This window comes from Rhamphochromis longiceps, linkage group LG15 (assembly GCF_057381845.1).
Source record: "Rhamphochromis longiceps isolate RC_006_pf linkage group LG15, R_longiceps_female_GT1.1, whole genome shotgun sequence".
In the NCBI taxonomy this organism is placed as follows: domain Eukaryota; kingdom Metazoa; phylum Chordata; class Actinopteri; order Cichliformes; family Cichlidae; genus Rhamphochromis; species Rhamphochromis longiceps.
Genome location: NC_140571.1, coordinates 30,267,275 through 30,276,675, shown reverse-complemented (window position 1 = coordinate 30,276,675; position 9,401 = coordinate 30,267,275). Strand labels below are relative to the sequence as shown.

General features: G+C 37.7%; 1 long non-coding RNA gene across 1 annotated transcript; it reads right to left on the bottom strand.

Annotated features, from left to right (window-relative positions):
- Window positions 1-2,099: 2,099 nt before the first annotated feature.
- LOC146652919 (uncharacterized) lies at window positions 2,100-9,307 on the bottom strand. The gene is made up of 6 exons (XR_014907738.1): window positions 9,190-9,307; window positions 8,886-9,047; window positions 4,898-5,004; window positions 4,007-4,164; window positions 3,522-3,579; window positions 2,100-2,568 (listed from the first exon to the last, which is right to left on the bottom strand). It is a non-coding gene; the product is annotated as an uncharacterized LOC146652919 (long non-coding RNA).
- Between the last annotated feature and the right edge of the window lie 94 nt (window positions 9,308-9,401).

Sequence of the window (9,401 nt, the reverse complement as noted above, 5' to 3'; positions counted from 1 at the left end):
CATAAACATGTTTGTCTGAGTCTTCTATCAAAAGTTACGGCGATTTATATGAAGTTGTACAAAAACGCTTTATTTCGCCAAGACAGTGTGTTTCTCACTGTTACATGCATTTGAATGGGAAACTCGCATGAAACAAAGTATAGGTTTTCATTATGTGAATAATTTTAAAATCTTAGCTCAAACGGCTGCAAAACCTGTTTGCCCCGCACGGGGATATTGAGTTCTATAAGATAAAGCCATAAACATGTTTGTCTGAGTCTTCTATCAAAAGTTACAGCGATTTATATGAAGTTGTACAAAAACGCTTTATTTCGCCAAGACAGTGTGTTTCTCACTGTTACATGCATTTGAATGGGAAACTCACCCGAGACAAAGTATAGGTTTTCATTATGTGAATAATTTTAAAATCTTAGCTCAAACGGCTGCAAAACCTGTTCTGTTTGCCCAGCACGGGGATATTGAGTTCTATAAGATAAAGCCATAAACATGTTTGTCTGAGTCTTCTATCAAAAGTTACAGCGATTTATATGAAGTTGTACAAAAACGCTTTATTTCGCCAAGACAGTGTGTTTCTCACTGTTACATGCATTTGAATGGGAAACTCGCCTGAAACAAAGTATAGGTTTTCATTATGTGAATAATTTTAAAATCTTAGCTCAATCGGCTGCAAAACATATTTGCCCAGCACGGGGATATTGAGTTCTATAAGATAAAGCCATAAACATGTTTGTCTGAGTCTTCTATCAAAAGTTACAGCGATTTATATGAAGTTGTTCAAAAACGCTTTATTTCGCCAAGACAGTGTGTTTCTCACTGTTACATGCATTTGAATGGGAAACTCACCCGAGACAAAGTATAGGTTTTCATTATGTGAATAATTTTAAAATCTTAGCTCAAACGGCTGCAAAACCTGTATGCCCCGCACGGGGATATTGAGTTCTATAAGATAAAGCCATAAACATGTTTGTCTGAGTCTTCTATCAAAAGTTACAGCGATTTATATGAAGTTGTACAAAAACGCTTTATTTCGCCAAGACAGTGTGTTTCTCACTGTTACATGCATTTGAATGGGAAACTCACCCGAGACAAAGTATAGGTTTTCATTATGTGAATAATTTTAAAATCTTAGCTCAAACGGCTCCAAAACCTGTTTGCCCAGCACGGGGATATTGAGTTCTATAAGATAAAGCCATAAACATGTTTGTCTGAGTCTTCTATCAAAAGTTACAGCGATTTATATGAAGTTGTTCAAAAACGCTTTATTTCGCCAAGACAGTGCGTTTCTCACTGTTACATGCATTTGAATGGGAAACTCGACCGAAACAAAGTATAGGTTTTCATTATGTGAATAATTTTAAAAGTTACAGCTATTTATATGAAGTTGTACAAAAACGCTTTATTTTGTCAAGACCGTGGGTTTTAGAGTCTTCATCATTAAATCTCTGGTTGCTTCATTTTTCTATCCTATATCAGATATTTTAAAGGTTAGCTTAGGTAAAGTTCCATTCTCATGGTGAGGCAAAGTGCTTTATGTGTGTGTGTGCGCGTGTCATGAACGGCTATAAAAGGCCTATAATTAAAGAACAAAGCGGGGTTTGAGTTCGAGTTGCGGCAGACTGTCACTACTTGTAAATGGAACGCAGCCTTCCTACGGCGGACAGCTAATAACAGGAATCGGATGCGGTCCAGCCAAGTCCACAGCAACCACCATAGCAACCGCCTAGCATGACCTTAAAAACATATTCTGTCTTCATAACTATCAAAATCGTGAAATGATTTGCAAAGTGTGAAAGTGTTACAGCTGCAGAGAGCTATGGCGGTATCTATGGAAGCTGTTTACATAGATAATAATATACGATGTAACCATGGAGACAGTCAGTCACGTTTTCTACAGTGAATAAGGTGATTGAGTGCACAGCGTCCACACTCTGCAGGGGGTAAAGACATTACTTCAATATTGTTTTATATTGATATATATTTGCCTTCTGTTGACCATCACCTCAGGTTCACCATTATAGTTTCAGCATACAAATGCACACTGTCTAAACACATTCAAAAACTCATGTCTCAGAGATAAGCACAGCTGTTCATGTTTGTCATTAGAGTTTTATTTGTAAGAAAATTATGAACTTCATATTGTGCATTAAATAAAAGAACATTTCACAACTCTGAGTCAACAGAAACAGGTAACAGAAATGTCTCTAATGTGTACAGTGTAGTGTAAGCATTAAAAGATCATAAAGGAAAAACTAACATTTATGTGAAACTAATTGTAATAAAAAATGAGCAGGTGCTTTATAGATTTAAAAGAAAGAATCTGAAAACAACACTTTTTTGGTCTAAGTGATCAAAGTAGAAAACAGAACTGATGTTCAAGAACAAACCGTAGCTGCACTAATATTACACATCTCGATCGTTGTACTGAACAGACATGTTGCTTTTAAAACCACATGCAGTGTGTGACCATGACTGTTCACTGAGACCATGAACGCCACTTCGCTGAAGCATTCTTCTTCTTCTTCTTGCCATTAAATTGGAAGCAGAAGCAGCACGAGCTGATTTGATCTACTGAAAGGAAAAAGCAGAACATCTGAGTTGAAACCAGTCAGCTGAAATCATTAAGACAGGAACAAATTCAATGCAGTGTCTCAAGTGGCTTAGCCTGTTACAACTGTTGATACAAGCTAAATACGGTTAACACACAGTGTCAGGGAGCTCCAGTGTGGGAACTAGTGGCTTTAGGTTTGTAGTCATTTAACTTTCATCCATTCATTCATTTAATTCAGGAGGAAGAAATGCCAGGTTGGTGCAGGCTGGTTACATGCATTTGGTCCCATGCTGTCTTTAATTAAATGACTTGGTTCATTTTATGGCTGGGCTGTATGTGGGGTTATATCATGTTATTTGGGCAGGAGTACCTGTCCCCTGTTAGACTTAGAAAGTTTCTCCATAAGTAGAGTTTCTAACTCTTCTAGCACATCTGTGGCTGACAGCTTTTTGGTGGCTCTTTTTACCCCACACTGGTTGTGAGTGTGTAAATAGCCCCACTAGTTATTTTGGGTTGCAGTTAACTAGGGAGGAAGGGGTGGGTATGCCATGATTAGGTGAATAACAATTATATGTGATACATAAATTTCACAATGCATGCATATATCTCTATCAATTAAACCTGGCCTGAGGGCTGCCATTTTTTACATTCAGTTATTTCTCTTAGAAATGTTGGAACTAAATAATGAATGTGTTACAGTTAAAGTGAAACACTGGTCAGTGTAAATGGCTCATTGGGACACAGAAACCTTTAAATTAAACCTGATATCTAGTGTCAAACAATATCAAAGCTGTAAAAGATGTTTACATTCAGAATTTATAAAACTATGATTGTAAATAAATTCAAACAAGTGAGCTTTTCTCTTTGTGCTGAATATCAACACTGTGGTTTCTTAGACTGTAAGCTTTACTTTAGTGCAACCAGTTGCAGAAGCTGCCACTCCAAATGTCTTTTGATAACAAGAAAAAAATACCTTTTCAGTACACGGCCTGAAGTTCTTCTCCGAAATCTTCTGCAATCGGCTTTGTCTGCTGGTTTGAAGACAATAAACCATAAAAAAGATGATTTAGTCACTTTGTCTGTGTCATGCAGCTCGAATGTGTCGTGTAACGATGTTGAATAGCCGTCGTTATCCCTCTGCTGCGTCAGTAGGATTGTACTGTACAGCATCTCATTGATATGTGAGGAATGCTAATGTAACACGATAACAGACTTACATCATTAAAATATAAAGTGCAGGAGATATTTAGATATTTTTTATATCTATATTACATTTTATAGCTGACGGATATTACTAAATAGATAGAATTTACTAAATAGCTGGATGAACATGAAAAATATGTCTATAATAACAAATGACCATGAGAGCCAGTAGAATTAATTCAGCTGGACACTCGAAAGACGTCCTTAAATGCTCTTTAAGTGGCAGAACAGATGAACAAACAGTTAATCGCTTACTTGAGATGAAATCTGCTCAGCTACTTTGAAAACAGCTTCTAACTGGTTCCTCCTTTAACAGGATGACTGCTCAGGGGTAAGGCCATCATGCAATCCAGCAACCTTTATGGTTCTGCTTTGATTCACCAGGAACTATTAGGGAAACCTTCCAGCGCCTCCTGTGAAAGACACAGGCATAAACACACAAACATTTATTAACATGTTCCACAGTGTTCCAGTTTGATTTTCTTATCCTGTGGACAACAACGTACATGGATGCAGGTTTATTGTTAACTTTTGTAAGGTTTATTTAATGAACATATCCAGCTGCAGCTCCACTGTGATCCTGAACTGGATAAGCACTTAAGAAAATGTGTCAATAAATGGACAAACATCAACTTACTATATTTATCCAAACAGACGGGACCAATAATGCTTCACTGAGTTAGAGACTTTAACAGACTCTTCTATGTAAGAATGTCTCGTGCTGATATACCTGCAAACTTGACAACAAAGGTTTTTCAGACTACATGTAGCTGTCCTCTATGTCAGCTAACACATTTACATTTATGTCACACTTATTTCTGCTTTCCCATTTTATAATTATTACTTACATTTTGATTAGATACCTTGAGTTTGTAAATGATCAGATTACATAATTGGAATACAATGTATCCAATTCAGGGTTGCGGGAGGATGAAGCCTATCCCAGCTGATACAGGACAAAGACAGGCTGCCAGTTTATTGCAGGGATAATACAATATGTGTAACAGAAAATCCACTTAAATGTTTGATATTTCTTATAATAATCATAATTATGACTATTATTTAAAGGTTTCTTCATAAATACATTTTGATTTTTTATAACCCCTAAAATATAAACCTGAGCTGTTTCAGATTCTGACCTCTGACCTCAGTGACCTGGCTGTGTCCTCACTGCAGCTCCCTCTTGGAAGTACGTCTGCTTCTTGTCTTCCCCCAGTGTTGACCGCCTGATATCAAGATATCACGTACTGTAACTGAGGAACAAAAAAGGACAAACACTTGCCTTCATTTAAAAGTACATTCATACAGAGATAATCTATGGAAACACACTAGTTCACAGTTTGGGAGGAACCAGTTCCTGTGAAACATTTCTGTATATGAACATCATGTGGAGAATGAATGAAATGAGTTCTTCAGGTAACTCAGCAGTCCCACACTGACAAATGAAATCTAGTTAAACTATTAAGCATATTTGCTCTTCTGAAATCTGTGTTAAACAACAACAAACATAAATTAGTAACAAAAACTACAGCTGAGTATAGGCTTTACAAACCACCAGCAGCCATAATGCTAAATTTTAATCTTCAAATGTTTCTGAGCTGTCTTCAACCTGCTTTTAGCACATTAAAGTCTCAATAAATAAAGTCAATGCAGACTCAATCCTAAATGTTCAGCACACAGAGACACAGAGGTACTGTTTAAAGTTTAGTGTTAACTTGAGTCACTGATCATTCACAGTATTACAGAGTCTGGCAGTCTTTGCATGATGTCCACGTCACTGTAAGTTTCTAGCTGACTCTCAGGTGTGCCAGCAGGAAAGAGTAATAATAACCTGCATCCTGAGGTTTGTCATGCAGGATTAAAGGAGCCAAGCTTTGTTCACACAGCTAGGATTGTATTTTACACTGACCCTGGGTCAGTATCAACTTCAAGAAGACAGCTGTAACTGTTGATAGAAGAATCACACACACATATTTATGGCTTTGCCTTATAGAATTCAGCATCTCAGTGCTCAGGAAATAGGTTTTGCAGCTGTTTGAGCTAAGATTTTCAAGTTATTCACAAATTAAAACCTATACTTTGTGTCGGGCAAGAACTAAATTCAAATGCATGTAACAGTGAAAAACGCACTGTCTTGGCGAAGTAAAGCGTTTCTCATCAACTTCATAGAGCTTGCTGTAACTTTTGATAGAAGACTCAGACAAACATATTCATGGCTTTATCTTATAGACTTCAATATCCCCCCAATGTGTGTGTGAGTCTTCTCTCAAAATTTACAGCTGTCTTTATGAAGTTTATGGAAAAACGCTTTATTTCACCACGTTAGTGCGTTTCTCGCTATTACATGCATTTGAATGGAGTTCTCGCCCGACACAAAGTATAGGTTTTCAATTTGTGAATAACTTGAAAATCTTAGCTCAAACAGCTGCAAAACCTATTTCCTCAGCACGGAGATGCTGAATTCTATAAGGCAAAGCCATAAATATGTTTGTGTGTGAGTCCTCTATCAAAAGTTACAGCTGTCTTCATGAAGTTGATACTGACCCAGGGTCAGTGTAAAATACAAGTTATTCACATAATGAAAACTTATACTTTGTTTCGTGCAAGAACTCCATTCAAATGCATGTAATAGTCAGAAATGCACTGTCTCGGCGAAATGAAGCCTTTTTGTACAACTTCATGAAGTTAGCTGTAACTTTTGATAAAAGGCTCAAAGCAGAGGGATAACGACGGCTATTCAACATCGTTACACGACACATTCGAGCTGCATGACGCAGACAAAGTGACTAAATCATCTTTTTTGTGGTTTATTGTCTTCAAACCAGCAGACAAAGCCGATTGCAGAAGATGTCGGAGAACTACTTCAGGCCGTGTACTGAAAAGGTATTTTTTTCTTGTTATCAAAAGACATTTGGAGTGGCAGCTTCTGCAACTGGTTGCACTAAAGTAAAGCTTACAGTCTAAGAAACCACAGTGTTGATATTCAGCACAAAGAGAAAAGCTCACTTGTTTGAATTTATTTACAATCATAGTTTTATAAATTCTGAATGTAAACATCTTTTACAGCTTTGATATTGTTTGACACTAGATATCAGGTTTAATTTAAAGGTTTCTGTGTCCCAATGAGCCATTTACACTGACCAGTGTTTCACTTTAACTGTAACACATTCATTATTTAGTTCCAACATTTCTAAGAGAAATAACTGAATGTAAAAAATGGCAGCCCTCAGGCCAGGTTTAATTGATAGAGATATATGCATGCATTGTGAAATTTATGTATCACATATAATTGTTATTCACCTAATCATGGCATACCCACCCCTTCCTCCCCTAGTTAACTGCAACCCAAAATAACTAGTGGGGCTATTTACACACTCACAACCAGTGTGGGGTAAAAAGAGCCACCAAAAAGCTGTCAGCCACAGATGTGCTAGAAGAGTTAGAAACTCTACTTATGGAGAAACTTTCTAAGTCTAACAGGGGACAGGTACTCCTGCCCAAATAACATGATATAACCCCACATACAGCCCAGCCATAAAATGAACCAAGTCATTTAATTAAAGACAGCATGGGACCAAATGCATGTAACCAGCCTGCACCAACCTGGCATTTCTTCCTCCTGAATTAAATGAATGAATGGATGAAAGTTAAATGACTACAAACCTAAAGCCACTAGTTCCCACACTGGAGCTCCCTGACACTGTGTGTTAACCGTATTTAGCTTGTATCAACAGTTGTAACAGGCTAAGCCACTTGAGACACTGCATTGAATTTGTTCCTGTCTTAATGATTTCAGCTGACTGGTTTCAACTCAGATGTTCTGCTTTTTCCTTTCAGTAGATCAAATCAGCTCGTGCTGCTTCTGCTTCCAATTTAATGGCAAGAAGAAGAAGAAGAATGCTTCAGCGAAGTGGCGTTCATGGTCTCAGTGAACAGTCATGGTCACACACTGCATGTGGTTTTAAAAGCAACATGTCTGTTCAGTACAACGATCGAGATGTGTAATATTAGTGCAGCTACGGTTTGTTCTTGAACATCAGTTCTTTTTTCTACTTTGATCACTTAGACCAAAAAAGTGTTGTTTTCAGATTCTTTCTTTTAAATCTATAAAGCACCTGCTCATTTTTTATTACAATTAGTTTCACATAAATGTTAGTTTTTCCTTTATGATCTTTTAATGCTTACACTACACTGTACACATTAGAGACATTTCTGTTACCTGTTTCTGTTGACTCAGAGTTGTGAAATGTTCTTTTATTTAATGCACAATATGAAGTTCATAATTTTCTTACAAATAAAACTCTAATGACAAACATGAACAGCTGTGCTTATCTCTGAGACATGAGTTTTTGAATGTGTTTAGACAGTGTGCATTTGTATGCTGAAACTATAATGGTGAACCTGAGGTGATGGTCAACAGAAGGCTAATAGATATCAATATAAAATAATATTGAAGTAATGTCTTTATCCCCTGCAGAGTGTGGACGCTGTGCACTCAATCACCTTATTCACTGTAGTAAACATGCACCGCTAGCTCAAGTGACTGACTGTCTCCATGGTTACATCGTATATTATTAGCTATGTAAACAGCTTCCATAGATACCGCCATAGCTCTCTGCAGCTGTAACACTTTCACACTTTGCAAATCATTTCACGATTTTGATAGTTATGAAGACAGAATATGTTTTTAAGGTCATGCTAGGCGGTTGCTATGGTGGTTGCTGTGGACTTGGCTGGACCGCGTCCGATTCCTGTTATTAGCTGTCCGCCGTAGGAAGGCTGCGTTCCATTTACAAGTAGTGACAGTCTGCCGCAACTCGAACTCAAACCCCACTTTGTTCTTTAATTATAGGCCTTTTATAGCCGTTCATGACACACGCACACACACACATAAAGCACTTTGCCTCACCATGAGAATGGAACTTTACCTAAGCTAACCTTTAAAATATCTGATATAGGATAGAAAAAATGAAGCAACCAGAGATTTAATGATGAAGACTCTGGGTTCTGTAGTGACCTGAATGACTCTTTGCATACAATTTATTGAAGAGGGCTTTAGAATGCACTTTACATTTAGACTGTTGCTGTTTAATTTTTTACATTGTTGCGGTGTTATGTCATGAATAAAGTTCACCTGCTGGGGGTTTGATGGATCAGATCATCATAATCAATGGGTCCTGAGGTGGGCGGGACTGTCTCTGGTGATGTCACCATGAAGGAACAGCATCTGGCACGTGTTGCTGAAACATCCCAGTACACTGGTGTAGTTTCCTCTCCAGCTGTTTGACATTTGACACTTCAACATTAAGGGGAAGAAGAAGAAACAGTGTTAGGTCAGGTGACCACATGGTTTCTAAAGTAACTGACAGGAAGTAACCAGGCCGTTAGAAATGGATGGCATGTGTTTAGAGTTACTGGAGTTGGGTAACTCTACTTACCAAAAGCAGAAGCACACAGATGAAGGATCAGATGCTGAATGTTGCAGGAACATGCTCGTGCGGTGGTCATTCAGTGCTGCTCCGGCAGGTTAGACAGTCCAAGACTGATATACTGCCCATCTGAGAGTTTGAAAACACACATGCAAAGATTTATTTTGTATTACAGTCAAAGTTGGATGTTCATTTTTGTCCTTTAAAAATGTTTGTGTATT